Source organism: Arachis ipaensis, chromosome B10 (genome assembly GCF_059453495.1).
Source record: "Arachis ipaensis isolate K30076 ecotype BB chromosome B10, ASM5945349v1, whole genome shotgun sequence".
Classification (NCBI taxonomy): Eukaryota; Viridiplantae; Streptophyta; class Magnoliopsida; order Fabales; family Fabaceae; genus Arachis; species Arachis ipaensis.
In genome coordinates, this window is record NC_142435.1 from 18,174,771 (window position 1) to 18,197,425 (window position 22,655).

At 35.4% G+C, this 22,655-nt stretch overlaps 1 non-coding gene across 1 annotated transcript; it reads right to left on the reverse strand.

The window, feature by feature from the left end:
• Positions 1-1,349: 1,349 nt before the first annotated feature.
• Positions 1,350-1,457, reverse strand: LOC148579299 (small nucleolar RNA R71). The gene has a single exon (XR_015895753.1). It is a non-coding gene; the product is annotated as a small nucleolar RNA R71 (small nucleolar RNA).
• Between the last annotated feature and the right edge of the window lie 21,198 nt (positions 1,458-22,655).

The following is a 22,655-nucleotide window of genomic DNA, read 5'->3' on the forward strand; positions in this document are numbered from 1 at the left end:
AAAGCTTATCTTTTTCAAAATCTTTTTCAAAAATCAAATCTTTCTTAGTTATTTTTGAAAATTTTAAAAATATTTTTCAAAAATCTTTTTCCTAATTTTATATCAAATTTTCGAAAATAACAATAACAATTAATGTTTTGATTCAAAAATTTCAAGTTTGTTACTTGCTTGATAAGAAAGATTCAAACTTTAAGTTCTAGAATCATATTTTGTGATTTCTTGTGAATCAAGTCATTAATTGTGATTTTAAAAATCAAATCTTTTTCAAAAAAACTAATTTCAATCATATCTTTTCAAAAATATCTTCTTATCTTATCCTTTTCAAAAATTTGATTTCAAAATATCTTTTCTAACTTCCTAACCTCTTATCTTTTCAAAATTTATTTCAACTAACTAACTAACTTTTTGTTTGTTTCTTATCTTTTTCAAAACTACCTAACTAACTCTCTCTCTCTAATTTTTGAAAATATCTCCCCCCTTTTTCAAAATTTCTTTTTAATTAACTAATTATTTTAACTTTTGATTTTAAAATTTTCGAAAACTACTAACCTTTTTCAAAAACTATTTTCGAAAATCACTAACCCTTTTTCAAAAATAATTTTCAAAAATCCTTCTCCCTCATCTCCTTCTAATTATTCATTCATCCACTAACACTTCTCTTCATCTCACATCACTGCTCCTATCCTTACCCTTGTGTTTGGATTCTTCATTCTTCTTCACCCCTATTCCTTTTCTTCTTCTACTAATAATAAGGAATCTCTTTACTGTGACATAGAGGATTCCTCTTCTTTTCTTGTTCTCTTCTCTTTCTTATGAGCAGGAACAAGGAAAAAGGCATTCTTGTTGAAGCTGATCCAGAACCTGAAAGGACTCTGAAGAGGAAACTAAGAGAAGCTAAATTACAACAATCCAGAGACAACTTTATTGAAAATTTCGAACAAGTAAAGGAGATGGCAGCCGAACCCAACAACAATAATGCAAGGAGAATGCTTGGTGACTTTACTGCACCAAATTTCAATTTACATGGAAGAAGCATCTCCATTCCTGCCATTGGAGCAAACAACTTTGAGCTGAAACCTCAGCTAGTTTCTCTAATGCAACAAAACTGCAAGTTTCATGGACTTCCATCTGAAGATCCTTTTCAGTTCTTAACTGAATTCTTGCAGATCTGTGATACTGTTAAGACTAATGGAGTAGATCCTGAAGTCTACAGGCTCATGCTTTTCCCTTTTGCTGTAAGAGACAGAGCTAGAATATGGTTGGACTCTCAACCTAAGGATAGCCTGAACTCTTGGGATAAACTGGTCAAGGCTTTCTTAGCCAAGTTCTTTCCTCCTCAAAAGCTGAGTAAGCTTAGAGTGGATGTTCAGACCTTCAGACAGAAAGAAGGTGAATCCCTCTATAAAGCTTGGGAGAGATACAAAGGACTGACCAAAAAGTGTCCTTCTGACATGCTTTCAGAATGGACCATCTTGGATATATTCTATGATGGTCTGTCTGAATTAGCTAAGATGTCATTGGATACTTCTGCAGGTGGGTCCATTCACCTAAAGAAAATGCCTGCAGAAGCTCAAGAACTCATTGACATGGTTGCTAATAACCAGTTCATGTACACTTCTGTAAGGAATCCTGTGAGTAATGGGACGCCTATGAAGAAGGGAGTTCTTGAAATTGATACTCTGAATGCCATATTGGCTCAGAATAAAATATTGACTCAGCAAGTCAATATGATTTCTCAGAGTCTGAATGGAATGCAAGCTGCATCCAACAGTACTCAAGAGGCATCTTCTGAAGAAGAAGTTTATGATCCTGAAAACCCTGCAATAGCAGAGGTAAATTATATGGGTGAATCTTATGGAAACACCTATAATTCGTCATGGAGAAATCATCCAAATTTCTCATGGAAGGATCAAAAGCCTCAACAAGGCTTTAATAATGGTGGAAGAAATAGGTTTAACAATAGTAAACCTTTTCCATCATCCACTCAGCAACAGACAGAGAACTCTGAACAAAATACCTCTAATTTAGCAAACTTAGTCTCTGATCTATCTAAGGCCACTGTGAGTTTCATGAATGAAACAAGGTCTTCCATTAGAAATTTGGAAGCACAAGTGGGCCAGCTGAGTAAAAGGATCACTGAAATCCCTCCTAGTACTCTCCCAAGCAATACAGAAGAGAATCCAAAAGGAGAGTGCAAGGCCATTGAATTAATTACCATGGCCGAACCTGTGAAGGAAGGAGAGGACGTGAATCCCAAGGAGGAAGACCTCCTGGGACGTCCAGTGATCAATAAGGAGCTTCCCTTTGAGGAACCAAAGGAATCTGAGACTCATCTAGAGACCATAGAGATTCCATTAAACCTCCTTATACCATTCATGAGCTCTGATGAGTATTCCTCTTATGAAGAGAATGAGGATGTTACTGAAGAGCAAGTTACCAAGTACCTTGGTGCAATCATGAAGCTGAATGCCAAATTATTTGGTATTGAGACTTGGAAAGATGAACCTCCCTTGTTCACCAATGAACTGAGTGATCTGGATCAACTGAGATTGCCTCGGAAGAAACAGGATCCTGGAAAGTTCGCAATACCTTGTACCATAGGCAACATGATCTTTGAAAAGGCTCTGTGTGACCTTGGTTCAGGGATAAACCTCATGCCCCTCTCTGTAATAGAGAAACTGGGAATCTTTGGGGTGCAAGCTGCTAAAATCTCATTAGAAATGGCAGACAATTCAAGAAAACAGGCTTATGGACAAGTAGAGGATGTGTTAGTAAAGGTTGAAGGCCTTTACATCCCTGCTGATTTCTTAGTCCTAGATACTGGGAGGGATGAGGATGAATCCATCATTCTTGAAAGACCCTTCCTAGCCACAGCAAGACCTGTGATTGATGTTGATAGAGGTGAACTAGTCCTTCAATTGAATGAGGACTCCCTTGTGTTCAAAACTCAAGGTCATCCTTCTGTAAACATGGAGAGGAAGCATAAAAAGCTTCTCTCAAAACAGAGTCAACCAGAGCCCCCACAATCAAACTCTAAGTTTGGTGTTGAACTCCCATATCCAAACTCTAAGTTTGGTGTTGGGGAGTTTCAACAATGCTCTGAACATCTGTGAGGCTCCATGAGAGCCCACTGTCAAGCTATTAACATTAAAGAAGCGCTTGTTGGGAGGCAACCCAATTTTTATCTAATTTTTATTTTCATGGTTTTTCATGTTTTATTAGGTTCATGATCATGTGGAGTCACAAAATAAATATAAAAATTGAAAACGGAATCAAAAACAGCAGAAAAAATCACACCCTGGAGGAAGACCTTACTGGCATTTAAACGCCAGTAAGAAGCATCTGGCTGGCGTTCAACGCCAGAACAGAGCATGGTTCTGGCGCTGAACGCCCAAAATGGGCAGCATATGGGCGTTTGAACGCCAGAATTGCACCCTGGAGAAGAGCTGGCGCTGAACGCCCAGAACAAGCATGGTTCTGGCGTTCAATGCCAGAAATGGGCAACAAATGGGCGTTCAACGCCCAGAACAAGCACCAATCTGGCGCTGAACGCCCAGAGTTGTGTGCAAGGGCATTTTGCATGCCTAATTGGGTGCAGGGATGTAAATCCTTGACACCTCAGGATCTGTGGATACCACAGGATCATCTCAGGATCTGTGAATCCCACAGGATCCCCACCCACCTCACCCTCTCCCTCTCCATTCATGGTCATCCCTTCTGTTTTCCATTCACCACTCACATCCATACACACATCCCTCCAACTCCTCCATATCTTCTTCTTCTTCTATTCTTTCTTCTTTTGCTCGAGGGCAAGCAATATTCTAAGTTTGGTATGGTAAAAGCATAAGCTTTTTGTTTTTTCATTACCAATGATGGCACCTAAGACCGGAGAAACCTCTAGAAAAGGGGAAGGGAAGACAAAGGCTTCCACCTCCGAGTCATGGGAGATGGAAAGATTCATCTCAAGGGTCTATAGCTCAGTGGTAGAACATGTGGCTGCAAATCAAGAGATCCCTGAGATACCTCAGGGGACGCACTTCCCTCCACATAAATATTGGGAGCAAATCAACACCTCCTTAGGAGAATTAAGTTCCAACATGAGACAATTAAGGGTGGAACATCAAGAGCACTCCATCATCCTTCATGAGATTAGAGAAGATCAAAAAGCAATGAGGGAGGAGCAACAAAGACAAGGAAGAGACATAGAAGAGCTCAAGGACATCATTGGTTCCTCAAGAAGGAAACGCCACCATCACTAAGGTAGACTCATTCCTTGTTCTTACTTTCTCTGTTTTTCGTTTTCTATGTTAAGTGCTTATCTATGTTTGTGTCTTCAGTACATGATCATTAGTATTTAGTAACTTTGTCTTAAAGTTATGAATGTCCTATGAATCCATCACCTCTCTTAAATGAAAAATGTTTTAATTCAAAAGAACAAGAAGTATATGAGTTTCGAATTTATCCTTGAACTTAGTTTAATTATATTGATGTGGTGACAATACTTTTTGTTTTTTGAATGAATGCTTGAACAGTGCATATGTCTTTTGAAGTTGTTGTTTAAGAATGTTAAATATGTTGGCTCTTGAAAGAATGATGACAAGGAGACATGTTATTTGATAATCTGAAAAATCATAAAAATGATTCTTGAAGCAAGAAAAAGCAGCAAAGAACAAAGCTTGCAGAAAAAAAAATAGGCGAAAAAAATAGAAAGAAAAAGAAAAAGCAAGCAGAAAAAGCCAAAAGCTCTTAAAACCAAGAGGCAAGAGCAAAAAGCCAGTAACCCTTAAAACCAAAAGGCAAGGGTAATAAAAAGGATCCCAAGGCTTTGAGCATCAGTGGATAGGAGGGCCTAAAGGAATAAAATCCTGGTCTAAGCGGCTAAACCAAGCTGTCCCTAACCATGTGCTTGTGGCGTGAAGGTGTCAAGTGAAAACTTGAGACTGAGCGGTTAAAGTCAAGGTCCAAAGCAAAAAAAGAGTGTGCTTAAGAACCCTGGACACCTCTAATTGGGGACTTTAGCAAAGCTGAGTCACAATCTAAAAAGGTTCACCCAATTATGTGTCTGTGGCATTTATGTATCCCGTGGTAATATTGGAAAATAAAGTGCTTAGGGCCACGGCCAAGACTCATAAAATAGCTGTGTTCAAGAATCATCATACTGAACTAGGAGAATCAATAACACTATCTGAACTCTGAGTTCCTATAGAAGCCAATCATTCTGAACTTCAATGGATAAAGTGAGATGCCAAAACTATTCAAGAAGCAAAAAGCTACAAGTCCCGCTCATCTGATTGGAGCTATGTTTTATTGATAGTTTGGAATTTATAGTATATTCTCTTCTTTTTATCCTATTTTATTTTCAGTTGCTTGGGGACAAGCAACAATTTAAGTTTGGTGTTGTGATGAGCGGATAATTTATACGCTTTTTGGTATTGTTTTTAGTATGTTTTTAGTAGAATATAGTTACTTTTAGGGATGTTTTCATTAGTTTTTATGTTAAATTCATATTTCTGGACCTTACTATGAGTTTGTGTATTTTTCTGTGATTTCAGGTATTTTCTGGCTGAAATTGAGGGACTTGAGCAAAAATCAGATTCAGAGGTAGAAGAAGGACTGCTGATGCTGTTGGATTCTGACCTCCCTACACTCAAAGTGAATTTTCTGGAGCTACAGAACTCAAAATGACGCGCTTCTAATTGCGTTGGAAAGTAGACATCCAGGGCTTTCCAGCAATGTATAATAGTCTATACTTTGGCCGAGTTTAGATGGCGTAAAAGGGCGTTTAATGCCAGTTCTACGCTGCTGTATGGAGTTAAACGCCAGAAACATGTCACAAACCAGAGTTGAACGCCAGAAATACGTTACAACCTGGCGTTCAACTCCAGAAAGAGCCTCTGCACGTGTAACATTCAAGCTCAGCCCAAGCACACACCAAGTGGGCTCCGGAAGTGGATTTATACATCAATTACTTACTTCTGTAAACCCTAGTAGCTAGTTTATTATAAATAGGACTTTTTACTATTGTATTAGACATCTTTGGAAAATCCTGGATTGTATTTTGATCCTGTGATCACGTTTTGGGGGCTAGCCATTCGGCCATGCCTGAACCTCTCACTTATGTATTTTCAAACGGTAGAGTTTCTACACTCCATAGATTAAGGTGTGGAGCTCTGCTGTTCCTCATGAATTAATGCAAAGTACTACTGTTTTTCTATTCAACTCAACTTATTCCGCTTCTAAGATATTCATTCGCACTTCAACCTGAATGTAATGAACATGACAATTATCATCATTCCCTATGAACGCGTGCCTGACAACCATTTTCGTTCTACCTTAGATTGAATGAGTATCTCTTGGATCTCTTAATCAGAATCTTCGTGGTATAAGCTAGATTGATGGCGGCATTCATGAGAGTCCGGAAAGTCTAAACCTTGTCTGTGGTATTCCGAGTAGGACTCTGGGATTGAATGACTGTGACGAACTTCAAACTCGCGAGTGCTGGGCGTAGTGACAGACGCAAAAGGAGGGTGAATCCTATTCCAGTATGATCGAGAACCTCAGATGATTAGCCGTACTGTGACAGAGCATTTGGACCATTTTCACAAGAGGATAGAATGCAGCCATTGACAAGGGTGACGCCTCCAGACGATTAGCCATGCAGTGACAGCGCATCGGACCATTTTCCAGAGAGGATTAAAAGTAGCCATTGACAATGGTGATGTCCTTACATAAAGCCAGCCATGGAAAGGAGTAGGATTGATTGGATGAAGACAGCAGGAAAGCAGAGGTTCAGAGGAACGAAAGCATCTCTATGCGCTTATCTGAAATTCTCACCAATGATTTACATAAGTATTTCTATCCTTATTTTATTATTTATTTTCGAAAACTCCATAAGCAATTATTATCCGCCTGACTGAGATTTACAAGGTGACCATAGCTTGCTTCATACCAACAATCTGCGTGGGATCGACCCTTACTCACGTAAGGTTTATTACTTGGACGACCCAGTGCACTTGCTGGTTAGTTGTATCGAAGTTGTGAATGAAAAACGATTTTATTAAGACGTGCATACAGAGTTTTTAGCGCCGTTGCCTGAGATCACAATTTCGTGCACCAATGGCCTCAATCATATAAATGCATGTATACATGGAATAATGGACATAAAGAATCAAACAAATCAAAGATTACAATCATAGAGAGAGAATAATACACACAAGAATGGAAAATAAGTGGTTATAAGATGTAACCACACAATTGGGCTCAAAACTCACATGCTTGTGTCCTTAGCTCAAAAATCATGTTCCAAAATAAATTCTTCAACCAAGTTCAATACAAATTTTTTTTTCAAATTGGTAGGGTGCCCTAAAAACAGTTTCTTGGAAAAGAAATCATCACCCTAACCAAGTAGTCCTAAAATAAAGAGAAGTAATAAAATATGTACAAATTCTAACTAACATGCAATGCAACAACTAATCTAACAAAGACAAAAATTAAAAATTGGTGTTGAAAAAGGAAGTTGTTACCCATGGAGGTCGGTCGGACGACCTCCCCACACTTAGAAATTTGCACCGTCCTCGGTGCATGCAAAGAAGAGCAATGTGGACGGGTTGCTACAATTGATGAGCTCCTCCAAAGGGTTGTTCGGAAGGACTTGTTTGTTGTCCCATTTAGAAGCTTTCTTTTTCCTCTTTCGGTGACCAATCTAAAGGGAAAGAAAAAGAAAGAAAATTAAGCCTACAACAAAGATATCAAAGCAAATAGAACATAGGCGAGAGCTAATGCCAAATAAGAGTAAGGTTCTCACTACATGGTAGCTACAACATGTGAGTGAGAAAATAATATAAGCTAAGGCATATTAAATAACACTTGATGCAAGAGTAAAGTCAAATGAAGAGCACTCAAAAGCATCAAGTTCGACTAGAAAGAGTGGGTCATGAAAGACATGCAAGTTCATATCAATGCACACAGAATATAAGAGTCATACAAGATTAAGCATTGATTTAAAAGTTTTATCACCCAACAATATCAAACAAGTCAAGAAGTACCAATATTAACCAAGAAATTCTCAACAATTGAGTAAGAAAATTCAACCCCATTATTCAAATAAGAAGCTAAAAAAGAAGAAGGTAAAAACAGGCTATAAAAACAAAATGAAAATGCAAAGAATAAAAGTATGCGAATGCAATGGACAAAAGAAAATGGAAGATGAGAAAAAAACTCTTTTTTTTATACCGGCGCGGACGCGTCATGCACGTTTACGCGCTGATGTGCATTTTGGCCGAAGGGCGCGTACGTGCCAGGTGCGCGCACGCACGGGTTAGGTTGGGCGCAGGGCACAATGTCAGCTCAGGATTGGCCCAACTCTTTGGAAAATGTACCAGGAGGGCACGCAATCGACGCGCGTGCGCACAGCGTGCGTACGCGTGCATTGCGCAATTATAGTCAACAGCGCGTACGCGCCAGGTGCGCGTACGCGCGGGTTGGTTTGTGCCTTAGGCCCAATATTCGCACAGTGCAGGCCTAACTCTCGGATTTTTGGCTGGGGTGGAATTTTTGCATCCACGCGTACATGGCGCGTCCGCGTGGATGGTCGAAAATGCTTGAGGCGCGCGTACGTGCACGCGCGGGTTGGTGCTCTATTTTTCAAAATTTTTTTCAAGTTCTTGCACCAAACCAAGCCTTCCGAACAGCTACCAAAACACCCTAAAACCTTATTTAACATATCAAACCACCAAATAAACTCAACAAACAAAACAAAACATGGAATTAAACTAATTCTATTAATATGTACAAAAGAGAGAAAAATGAAAAGAGTTTACCATGGTGGGGTGTCTCCCACCTAGCACTTTTAGTTTAAGTCCTTAAGTTGGACATTTGGTGGGGGTCCTTGCTAGGGTGGTTTATGCTTGAATTCATCCTTGAATCTCTACCAATGTTTGCATATCCAATGTCCACCGGGATCCCAAATTAGGCGCACAAGGCCTTCAAGTAAGCTTAAGTAAATGACAAGGCCCCAAGAGTTTTGATTGTTGAAATGAATTCTGGGGTCCCAAACCTTGTTCTTGCACCCATCTTCTCGTTGACTACCATAGTTAAATTTAGGTGACAAGGCTTGTGAATTCTCAATTAAGCATCCAAACATTCTCCTAGACCCATGCAATTTGGTTTTATAGTAACCATTGCTATTCAACTTCGAGCATGCAACCATCATGAACTTAGAGTGATGTTTCCAACCACTTACCATCTCTCTCCTACTCTTAACTCCACAAAGAGCTCTAAGTTGACCATCATTTTCAAGCAAAGCATATTCAAGTGAGAAGGTAAAGCTTAGGGATAAGAATTTTAGCCACTTAAATGTTGTGTTGGATGATGGTGACTTAGGAAGGGGGACCTCCCCACACTTAGCCAATGCGATGTCCATTCTCTTGTGGTCTTTCTTGACTACCTCCACCTCTTGGCAAGCTTCTTCAACTTCAACCCCTTGCCCACCAACTTCTTCTACACATTCTTCATTGGTGGAGCTTGCTTCTTGCTCAACCTCTTCCTCTTGGTAGCTTCCTTCCAATTCAATCTCTTCTTCATTGATTACCAAGGGTATGGGAGGTGAGGTATCTTCTTCCTTACCCTCTATGTCAAGCCCAATTGGAGAGGATTCAATTGTAGATAGGAACTCTTTAATGATTGAATCCATCTCTTGATCAATCTCTTCAAGATCTTCAATCGTGGTATGTGTTGGAGGTTGTACACCCTCCTCAACATCAATGTCGAGCTTCTTGAAAGAGGGCTCTATAACTATATGCTCCCATGGGCTTCCAACATCTCCTAGATTTTCAACCACTTCTTCCGGCTCAATTATCTCAACTTTCTCCCCTTGTGACAATTCTTGCTTCAACTCCTCTTCTCCACCTTGAAGCTCTAGACTCACTCCCTCACTATGCTCCTTAATTGCTTCTCCACATTCAACAATGGGAGTTCCTTGATCGCATAGGCTTAGGCGGGAGGAGACCATATTGCGAACGGCTTCTACTATGGTAGCTATCTTGGCTTCTAACTCCTTGAACTCCTTTTGGTCCTCTTCTTGCCTTCAAATGTAAGAACTAACACATTCTTGGAGAGAATCTTCCATTGGAGGTGGTGTGAAAAAAGAAGGTTCATTGTTTGGGAGAAAATTTTCATAATTGGAAGTTGGTCCATCTTGGTAAGGGTATGGAGGTGGTGTATATTGAGGTGGTTCTTGAGAGTAATTATGTTGGAATGGTGGTGGTTCCATATATGGTTCATATGGTTCATAAGGTGGTTGGTATGGTGTATAAGGATTAGGGTCATAATGAGGTGTTTGGTGGTAGGAGGCTTGTGAGTAAGGTGGTTTAAAGTCATGTTGAGGGGGTGGTTCATAGGCATGTGGTGGTGGTTGTTGATAATCACAATAAGGGTCACCACATTCATTAGATTAATATGCATTAGGATTATGATTATACCCATAAGAATCCGGAGGTTGTTGTTGCCAAGAAGGTTGATCAATCCCTTGAGACTCCTCCCATCTTTGATTGTTCCATCCTTGATGCACATTCTCATTGAAGCTTCTATTCCCTACAACATAATTTGAACCAAACTCATAGACAAAGCGGTGAGAATTCATAGAAGCAAATAAAAACAAAAACTAACAAAAATGTGAACAAAGTCCTAAACCTAACAAAAACTAACAAACAAACAAAAGGCAAACATATTCACATATTCACAATAGCCAATAATGTAACACCATTGTAACTCGCCGGCAACGGCGCCATTAATTTGATGGACGAGGATTTATACCGGTTCGGAATTCCACAAAATATTTTCGTTGTTAGTATAGTCCAAACCAATAGTCAATCCTCAAATCAAACTAAATTTGGTTGTCACAAATAACAAACCCCAAATAAGAATTAACCGAAGTATTTGAACTCCGGGTCGTCTCACAAGGAATTGCAATGAAGTGTTCAATTATTGGCTATGAAGATGCAACGGGTTTGGTTGATAGAAGGGGCAATAAAATAAATGACAAGAAAAGTAAAGAGAGCAATTAAAGAAAGCAATTAATAAAGAGAGACATTCGTGGCAAGGTTTGAGATCATAGGCTTTCTATCCTAGTCATTAATCATAACAATACTTAACAAGAATTTATCTTATTTCGTCATCTCCAATGTTGGAAGAAGGTGTAAGTTATCTTCCATTAGCTATAGAGAAAGTCAATCAAGACTAGTTAATCTCAAATCAAAAATCCTAATCAACTCACTAATTGAATTAGCAAGAGATTAGAGTCATTAAATATGATATTAACTAACAACTCTACATCACCAATCTAAATTGGGTATTAATGACTCAAGATTGCCCAATTACTCTTTCCAAGCCAAGAATGCTCAAAATCTACTCTAAAGTCCAACCAAGCATTTTGTCAAACACTTGGAAGGCATAAAAGGAAAGCATAGTAAAAATACAAGAATAATAAATCTACCAACTACCAATTGCAAGGAAAGTAAATCAACAACTCAAATAATCAATTAAAAGAACATCAAACATTAAATTTCATTAAAAGATATCTAAATCCAACATAAGCATCCATGAACATAAAAGAAAGCATAAAAGAGAAACTAACATCATAAACTAAGAGAATGAAAGTGTAGAAGCAAGAAATCATAAAGGAAACAAGATAAAAAGATGAGATTGAACCTAGATCTAGAAGAAATTAACCTAACCTAATTCTAGAGAGAAGAGGGAGCTTCTCTCTCTAGAAACTAAACTACATGATGCCAAAACTAAAAACAATTGCTCCTCCTTGCTTGAACTTCAATTCTGCATGAAATACACTCTGAAACAAGTTGGATTTGGGCTTGGGCAGCTCAGAAATCGCCCCAGCATTTTGCCTTTAAGTGGGTCACGTGCGAGTATCGGTGCATACGCGCCATGTGCGTGTGCGCGTCGATTGGCTATTTCTTTATCCGTGCGGACGGGTCATGTACGCGTGCGCGTCTCTTATGCGATGTCTCTCCTGCGTGCGCGCGCCTTGTACGCTTGCGCGCCCATCGATGCATTCCCAGTCCTTTTTTCCTCATACATTCTCCACTTTGTATGCTTTTCTCCTCATTTCTTCCATCCAATACTTGCCTTATGAACCTGAAATCACTCAACAAACACATCAAGGCATCGAATGGAGTTAATGTGAGTTAAAATCACCAATTTAAGAGCCTAAAAAGCATGTTTTCACATTTAAGCACAAATCAAGGGAGAATTGCAAAACCATGCTATTTCATTAAATAAATGTGGGAAAAGGTGATAAAATCCCCCAAATTAAGCACAAGATAAACCACGAAATTGGAGTTTATCAGTTATTCGCTATCAGACAATCCTTTGACTCCTAATAAAGTCTTTTCTGAATCAGTGAATTTGTTGCTTTCACATTTGTTTTTCTCCCAATTTTTCTTTATTATTATTATTATTACTATTTTAAAATTGTTCGTCGTTGCCTTGCTAATTTGCTATTGGATTTGGATCTTTTAAAGTTTAAATTTTATTTTAGAGAGTAAAATGTGATCTTCTATTCTTAAATAATTTCTCTTTTATATTTATTTTTAGTTCCACCTATAAAATAAATAATAAAAGATCATATTTTACTCTCTAAAATAAAATTCAAATTTTAAAGGATCCAAATCCTTTGCTATCATATGTATAGATGTATAGATTCTATGCACATCACACACAAATGATGCAACTAGGTCTAGGTAGCACCCACCAAAAGAGCTACCAAAAACCAAAAAGGTCTCTCTCTCTCTCTTTCCTTCGTTTTCTAAAGGCATTGGAAACTAATGAAATTCCTTTGGTAAAATACGAGACATTTTCTCTTGAAAAAGGCATGTATGATTCAAAGGATCGATATGGCTGCTCTTGGGTGGCATTGGTAGTTGCAGTTAATTGAACAATATTACATAATTAATAAAATTTATTATTTTTTATTTATATTTAACTAATTCTAAATTTTAAATATTAAATTTTAAACTTTAAACTTTAAATTCTGATATATAAAAATAAGATATTTGACCCAAAGCGTTAATTAATATTAATAAAAATGCTAACTTTTTAATATTTTTTCAATAATTTATAGATTGTCTTTTTCTATGATGCACGACTAACAAGGATACCGGCACAGAAAACAAAATGACATAAAACACGTGGATATAATTTATATAAGACACGTTATATATATAAAATATAAAATATTTTTAAATAAATTATAATAATATTTTATTAATATTAAAATATAAATTAATTTTTAATTATTTTTAATATTTTTTTATTATATAACGTATTTAAAATATTTTTTATTTTAATAAATAATAATATATATTATTTTTAAACTCATTTTAAGAATACATGTTAAGAATAAGGTTAAATACTACGTTAACATACAGATGATGATATTTAAGGTGTGTTTAAACGTGTGTCCGGTGGAAATTATTTTATTTTTTCTAAAATACGATTGGACACAGAAGACATACATATCAAATGAATATTGATGAGTGTCGTGTCCAAAATGTATCGACATATTGACATAATAACTCAGCAAAGTAAACGTGTTTTATTGGTCCTTTTAGAATGTATTTAGATTAAGTGTGAGAGATAGTCTCATATTAAAAAATAAAAAAAATAAAAAAGTGAAGAATTTAATTTATAATATAAAAGGCCAATGCATTATTTGGATTAAATGTGGTATTTTCATATTTTGTGTTTTTTCACTTGACTCCTACTAAATCAATAGAGCATATATATCTTACTCATTTTTTACTTATCCATTTTTTCATTTTTTAACTATCCATTTTTCCATTATATATATATTTGTAAAAGATAAGTAAGTTCCCTCTAGTCAAGTTTAGAACATATCTCTCTAACTTTTTGTAAAACAAATTATCTATCAAAATAACTCAGAATTCGTGTTCACAAGATTGTGGGTCATGCATCCCTTCTAGCTGGCTGCCTTTATTTAAAAAGATGAGGTTGATATGGCTAATTAAGGACTTGATTCTAGCAATAGACACCAAGAATCTATGTGTATTTTTTGCCGGGTGTAAATAGGGCCCTTGAAGTGTTGTAGAAAAGTATTTTCCACATTAATCAAACTCGCTTTTGCTTCTTATTAGGCAAATCAATTATTAATGATACTGTTTTCCACGTTGAGCTGCAAACCCCACTTGCTTTTTGTCATTTCTTCTTGAGAAGACGCCTCTTTAACCATCGCTTTCTGCTTTATATATATATCAAAGTGTTGTCTTCATCACTAGATAAGTTTGATTTTGGTGCAAGTTGACAAAGTAAGAACATAATAAAGTGTCAATTTATTTAGCCACATCTAGAGGGAGAAAAAGATAAAAGAAAAATGTGGATGTGGCTTGATCTTATGTCAGCATGGATGAATTAATCTCTGATTCAATTATTACGTTTGATGAAGAATAATATTAATCATTTGAAGTTTGAGATTCTTTTGCTCAGCTTTCCATGTGGATGGAATAATCAAATTATAACTAAATGAGGGAAGTTTATAAGTCACTTTTAGAATTTAGATCCTTCCTCATCATATCCATTCAGTACTAGAAATGATTATTATTGTTTGGAAGAAAAGAACGTGTTATATATATGCAGACACTTTTTTGCGCAAGTCAGAGACGCCAATGACTATGCACAAGATTTCTGATCTTCAATAGAGTGAGCCTGATTCTGTGAAATTGACGATGACCATTTGCATTTTGTGGATCTTAGAGAGAGTGAGCCTGATTTTGTATAGATTGAGGCTTATATGGAATAATCACTCAATTTATATGACTTTAGTGATAGGCAACTTGATATTTGTGGGGTAAATTCATTATTTTTTAAATTTTGGGTCAAAAATATTTTATCTAAAAAGGAATAATAATAATAATAATAATAATAATAATAATAATAATAATAATAATAATAATAATAATAATAATAATAATAATAATAATAAATATGTATATAAAAATAATAAATTCAATAAATAATAGGTAAAATATTATTTTAGTCCCAATATTTGCACCGAATTCTAATTTAATTTTTAATGTTTCAACCGTCCTATTTAAGTTCCAAAAACTTTTAAACGTCCTTTTTTAATTCCAAAAAAGTTTTAAGCAAGTTTAACATTATCCCACCATTAAATTTAGCACAAACAATTTGCATATTGAAGAGTCAATATCATTTAATTTCAGTACGTAAGAAAAATTAATCCACCAAAAGATCACTAATATAAAAGTTTTTTTTTTTTTATTTTGAAGCATTAATAATTGATTATTATGATTTGGAATTTTGTATATGTATTTAACATTTTTTTTAGTTTTATAGAAAATATTTCATTTTAATTATAAGAAAAATGATAAATAAATATATTGATGCATCCACCGGTTGATTTTGTGACTCTAGAACTTGTATTTATTCTCCAGATTATCGACTTTGTTCTTATACTGCTGTCATGTAGGACATTTCGTTAATTATTTATCTTTGATCTCCGGTGGGACTAAATTGAAGCTAAATGTAACTTTTTTGGATTCAAATAGGACACTTTAAACCTTAAGGACTAAAACAGAATTACGCCCAAACGTAGGGGATTAATTTAGTACTTTATCCAAAAAGAAATTAAGAAGTGTTACAAAAAAAGTTTTGGTTATGTTTTTCTAACAAATAATGGATGAAGAAAATATGACTTAACTAGTATCGTTATTAACCTCCACACACATTACTCATTCTGTTAATTATTATTATCAAATTTAATGATATATAAGATTACATTGAACTTGTTTAAAATTTTTTTGGAACAAAAATAAAACGTTAATTTAAAAGGTTAGGGATCAAATTAAGATTTGGCCTAAACGTTAGGATCAAAATAGTACTCTTTAAATAATAATAGAATGTTTTGAAAAAATATGCGTAAAATATTCAAAATTTGAATAATATAAAATTTTCTTATATTAGGAAACATTAGTTTTAAAACTTTAATTTATTCATTTATTTATGAATAATACTTCAACTCGTTTTTAATAAATTTTTTGTTCTCGAAAAAGGAGTTTGACAAATTGGTTTTTAATCTTTTTAGAATATTAAAGAAATTTAGACATGTTTATTTTAATAAAAAACTATTTATTTATTAACTATGTTGAAAAAAATAATCTACTCTTATAAATATTATTTGTTAAGTTTGCAGACAACTTTATTTTACAAGCATATTTTGTAAAGATAAAAAAAATAGTATTATGTTTTATATGAAGAGTAAGATTTTTAAAATTTTAAACTCATAATAGTATTTATTTTGATGTTTAATAATTATTTAAAAATTTAATTTAATATGACCAATGATTACATGATCACATATTATTTTTAATCTTTTATATTGATTCAAATATTGAATTTTTTCTATAAACAAAAAAAATTAGGACCATTTTATTGTTTCCTCATTCTTACGTTTTTTTTACTGACAAATCCTTTTATTATTCAATTTGTATTAGATTTGAGTGTATCATCAATATCCAAATTGTAGATATGAAAAAATATTGTGATACAAATGTTGATAATAGTATATCATTAATCATAATAAAAATAAATAATAAATAAAAAAAGCGCTTTATCTTGCACCTCGGATTGTTTGTTGACCATAATTCATGAACCTAATTATCATAAAGAACATATCGTGAATATCTATGAAATAGTTTTTTTTTTGTTTCTTTCTCTTGTTTGCGACAAGTTATAAATCTAGAGAATTGTCTTTGATTTACTTGATTTATGACGAAATTAGTAATAATTTAATTTTTGGTGAGAGCTAAAAAGTTTTATTAGTCATTTATGTATTATTTGCAAAAAATATTGTCACAAAGTTATTGATTTTTTTAATTATTTAACCTGTAATAGGTTAATCAACATACAAAATAATGTAGGATATACGTATCTAAATTATGAAAAATTTACACTACAACACTATTGGCAGATTGCGGCGGTTCTGGGACAATATTGCGGCAGTTTTCAACCACCCCAAAAGCTATTGTGGCGGTTAAATACCCACTGAAAGATAGGCCTCGGGCAAACGGATAGCGGCGGTTTATGCAAACCGCTAAAATAACTGCCGCAAAATAAAAAATAGTTTTGCGCCAGTTTTTACCCGCTGTCGTAGGGGGTTTGCAAAATGCATATCAATTTTTCAACGGTTGCAAACCACCGCTAAATAGCAGAGAAATGAAAACGATGGCTGTTTTGTGGTGGTTAGAAACCGCCGCCAAATTCCATATTCCTATTAAAATTTTAGCTTTTTTTTTATTTTGCCTTTTTTTTAGATGTCTGTTTATTCAACTTTAATTTATTAGTTACTGATGCGGATTTTCGAATTTCCACAAACTAACCGGCAAGTGCACCGGTTCGTATCAAGTAATACCTACGGTGAGTGAGGATCGATCCCACAAGGATTGATAGACTGAGTAATGTAAGAACCGCGAATAATTAACCGTTTAATTTAAATAATTAAATTGTCCAAAATAGGTTCTGAAAATTTAAAATGTGAATTAGAAAATTTAGATATGATTTTTGGACTCAGTAGATTTTTCTGAGTTGGAAAATGTAATTTTTTGCAAAAAACTGCGTAAAAATGCGAACTGGTATATTAGCCGGTAATACCGGCTTAAATCGGTCCAGTACTGTGCGAGAATAATAAAAACAGTAGAAAACCTTAGGAAAATATTTAGAATTGAAAATCGGACATTAATTTTAAAGGTTTGGCCCGAAATTGGGCCAAACGGGCCAAAATACTAACGGGTTGGACTGGCCCAAGTTGAACCTAAGCCCAACATATATATAACCTTAAGTGAGGCCATTTCAGCCTCACCACACTTCATAATAACACAACACAACAGCTGCAACCTAAGTTAGAGAAGAGAGAAAAGTTACTATTCACATCCACATTCAATCCATCATATCTCGAGCTACGGTGTTCCGATTCGCTTGCCGTCAGTGGTTACGCGAAGTTCTCACCGGGCCCGTTAGTTCTATCTAACCTTTGTTGGTAAAATTTTGAAATTTTATCTCCTTTCTTCTGCCCTAAGAAATTCAAATTTTTGGGTTTTGATTTTGAGTGAATTTTTGTGTTTTGATTGATTATGTGGTCTCTAAGGTTGGGCTATTGGTAGTTTGTTCCCCAAACATCATCGGTATTGATTTATGCCAATCTATATGATTTTAGTTAAGTTCTTGCACTTGTTGGAGTTGATATGGAGCTTGGAATGTGAGTTGGTGATGTGTTGGTGATTAGAAACTTGTTTGGACTTAATCTTTGGTTTTTGGCATATTGGGAATCGGCTAAGGTATGGTTTCAGTTTCCTCTATGTAATATATAATATTTCTGGACACTTATACTAGTGACTCATAGGATAGGTTGGATTGAATTGATTTTTGGATTTGATAATGCATGATGGTGTTGTTAAATTGATAATGTGTGATGATGTTAATGCTTGTGATGGTTTTGATGTGTTGAGATGAGAACTTTGATGATGTATGATAAATGAAGCTTATGAGTAGTAAGATTTGGTGCAAGTTGTTAATATTGAATATTGATGTGCAAATTATGGAATTGTTGGGTTATAGAGGTGGAATTGATTGATATAGGATTTGAATTGGTAGAAATGTGATGGAAAGCTAAAGTATAATATTTGGTAGTGTTTTATGGTGAGATGGGATAGGTTTTGAATTAGTTTGGTTGTGAATTTTAAGGTGTTGAGAACTTAGTGAACTTTGGTGAAAAACATCTTTTGGGTGAATTTTGACGAATCATATCTTTTGCTATGGTTTTTAAAATTGTATGAATTTTATATCAAATTAAAGATAATTCAAGGAGCTTTAAAACGATATAGATTTTGCAGAAATCCAAATTTTGTAGATAAGATATGATTGTTTAAAGTTAGTGCCAAAATATGATTTCTGTGATGTTGCAGAAATTAAGAGTATTGATTTGTTTGCGCACGCACACTACTGTGCACATTCTCGGAGCAGGGGCAATGTCATGACTTGTCCGTACGCACACCTTTGTGCGCTCGCACAACCTGTGAATTTTTGAAAACATGCGTATGCACACGCTTGTGCGCACGCACACCCTACGAAATTTGCAAGTTGTGCGTATGCACAACCTCGTGCGCACGCACATGTTGGAAGGTGCATTCTGTTGAGGGCGTTCGCACGTATCTGTACATGTACGCAGAATGGAAACTTTTACTTATTGTGTGTACGCACACCTCTATGCGTACGCACACTTTTAGAAAACTCCTTGGGGTGTGCATACGCACAACCCTATGCGTATGCACACTGCCCTGTTTTTCAATAAAAATCTTATTTTTAACTATTTTACCTTCCCAGCAAGCTTGTAAACTTCCGTGACACTTATCTAAGACTCCTTAGCTTATTTTTTGGTGTTAGAACATTGAGAGGGCTCCAGGTGAAATCAATTAGGTAATTTCTTTCAAAAATTTTAGAAAATGCAGACTTAGGTTTATGGAGTACGAACGTTTTCGGTTGAGTGAGAAGGAGGAGTATTGTATTGATGATTACTGACAATGAATTGTGGAAGTGGTGAACCACTGAGTACTGAATGAAATAATTTTAAAAACCACTGATGTAATTTTTTTTAACTAAGATTGTGAGACATTATGCGCCTGGCAGGGACGGCGATTTGATCCCACCTGTCGAGGTCGCGGCTGTGGCGTAAGGGCGGTGGTTAGTCCCGCTTACATTGAGATGTGAGGTCCGTGGCAAGAGTATCCCGCTCGCATCCTTCAGAATCACTAGAGTGTGCAGGCACTATATCCTGGACCGTGTTCCGGGCACGATATCTCGAGGGTTCCCATTATGAGACCGAAGGGCGACATTTCCATGGAGATGTGTCGGGTTGGCAGTTGAACCGATAATGTGATATCACAGCCAAATAGGACAGGCATTCATCATGTGCATATTCTATCCGTATATCTTGTACCTCGATTAGCGTAGCTTCGTGTGAACGTTTTGCACTTTTGAAACTCTGTTTTTGAGCTAATTTCTTCATCGGGCTTCTAGAATTATTATTTCTATATATATATATATATATATATATATATATATATATATATATATATATATATATATATATATATATATATATATATATATGTACAAGCTTTAGAATTATCGTAACCTTCGATTAACCTTTGCTTTACGACACGAGGTAAGGCATAGGGTAATTAGGGTGTTATATTTAGTGGTATCAGAGCGGTTCGTCCTCGTGAGCCTGAGGGATAGACCGATTGTGCTTCATTGCATACTCTTGTGTCTTTTTCTTTGATGCTATTTAGGTTATCTCATTGATATTGCATAGCATGCTTGTTTGTGAGTGCCTTTTTGGGATAATTAAAGCACTAGGCTTTTGATATTGAGACAGATCAACCGCCAATGTTTTGGTCACTTAATTTAGATTAGAGGGTTAAGAACAATTCTAGTTTATGGCCACAGAAACCCTAATTGCCCAAAGCTAAGAGGATTTTATGTCACGTATCCCGATTAGTTCAAGCAATTAGCAATTTAGGAGGAATTTGCTTTCAAGCTGTTGTTCAAGCGAGATAGCTCTGTCGAGAATCACAAGAATACATGTAGAATAAGGGTTATACTATCCTTCTACCCAGATTCATAAGATGAAGAACAAAAGCAATCGTTGAAACTGAATCTATACATTAATTAAAATAGAAAAGAAATAATCTTAATCCATAGAAATAAACAGAGCTCCTAACCTTAACCAAGGAGGTTTAGTGGCTCATGACTTACAAAGAAAACAACGGTTTTGAAAAGTAAAACGTGCGGGAGTGATAAGGTCCCCCATAAAGGGTGAATCTTTTTCCTTTTATATCTAACCTAATTTGATTTGAAATTAAAATAAATTAATAAATTCTAAAACTAAAAGATTTTGTTTTTAAATAAAAATTACAAAAATAAAAGATAAGATAATAATTAAAAACTAAATCCACTAAAGATGCTCCAAGAGTGGGGATTCGGTTCGGGTTGCCTGGCGCTAAATGCCAGGCTGCCAGCTAGGTGTTTAGCGCCCAGAGGGGGCAAATGAGCTAGGCGTTTTGCTGGTTGCTGGCACTAAACGTTAGCTTGGCGTTTAGCGCCCAAGGGGGCAGCTTCAAAACTTCTCCTTTTTTTTCAAAACTTTGCCAAATTGATCAGAATTTCATCTGAAATCATAAAAATACTAAAACAACTCAAAGTATCATCTAAAGAGAATTTTAACACTAAAATATAATAAAACTCACTAAATTCAACTAGAAAATAAGCAGAAAATGGGTATAAGATGCTCACGCATCACAACACCAAACTTGAACTGTTGTTTGTCCTCAAGCAACTAAAAACAATATAGGATTAAGAAAAGAAGATAAAATGCTTAAGACCTGAGTGTTCAATTAAGCTCATGTCTAATCATTGAGTAGGGTTTTTATGGTGCTATTATTTCGAATAGGTTTGGCATCTCACTATCCTTTGAAGCTCAGAAATATTAATATCCTTCAAAACTAGAACTCGGATGATATTATGGATTCTCTTATATTCTTTTGAAGCTTTGATTAATCCTTGAACACAGCTTTTTCTTTTCTTTTCTTTGGTGCTTTGCACCTTGAGCCTAGCCGTGACTCTTAGTGTTTTGTCCTCAAGCTTAACTTGGCATAGAAAATACCACAAGCACTTAACTGGAGAACTCTTTGAGTTTGAAATTTTCTTTTAATTGCTCCCAGTCAGTGGTGCTCAGAGTCTTTGACATACTCTGTAATTGTACTTGATCTCGACTCTTAGTGTTCTATCTCAATGATTACTTGACACATTCACACCACAAGCATATAGTTAGGAAAATAACTCATTTGAACTTTTAATCATTTTAGACCATCCTAACCATTGATGCTCAGAGTCTTGGACCTTGCTTTTTATTTTTATTTTCTTTTTGCTGTTTGTTTTACTTCAAGAACCAATTTCTTACTTACTTTAGAGAATCTATGATTCTTCTCTAAGTTCTTGTACCTCAAAAATCAACATTCTTAACTTCAAGATCAAATATCCACTGTTCAATTCATACATTCAGAATTATAGACAATACCACCACATCAAAGTAATCAGAACAACTCATAATATATAACTTAAGTCTCATGCATTTCACTACTTCTTTTCTTTTTCTTTTTAATTTTTCAAGCTCAGTGAGTAATACATCAGACAATTTTTCAAAATAGAAACAAAACATCAAGATAAATAACTAAACTAGAAAGCAATAAAATGCTACTACTGATCATGTAAAAGACTTTCAAATAGAAAATAGGAAATAAGATAAAACACTAGAAAACAGAAAATAAAATAAGGAAAGCAGAAGATAAAGAAACTTAACCACCTCAGTCATGGTGGCTGCCGCTCCTTCCCAGGAATCCTCCCTGGCGCCTCAACTCATCCAAGTCGCGCCTCTGTCTCAGCTGCTCCTCCACTAGCTGATGGAGGAGGGCTGAGTGGTCCTGATGCTCAAGTCTTAGCTGATCAATAGACGATGTCAGCTCTCCAATAGATGTGGTCAACTGGTCCTAGTA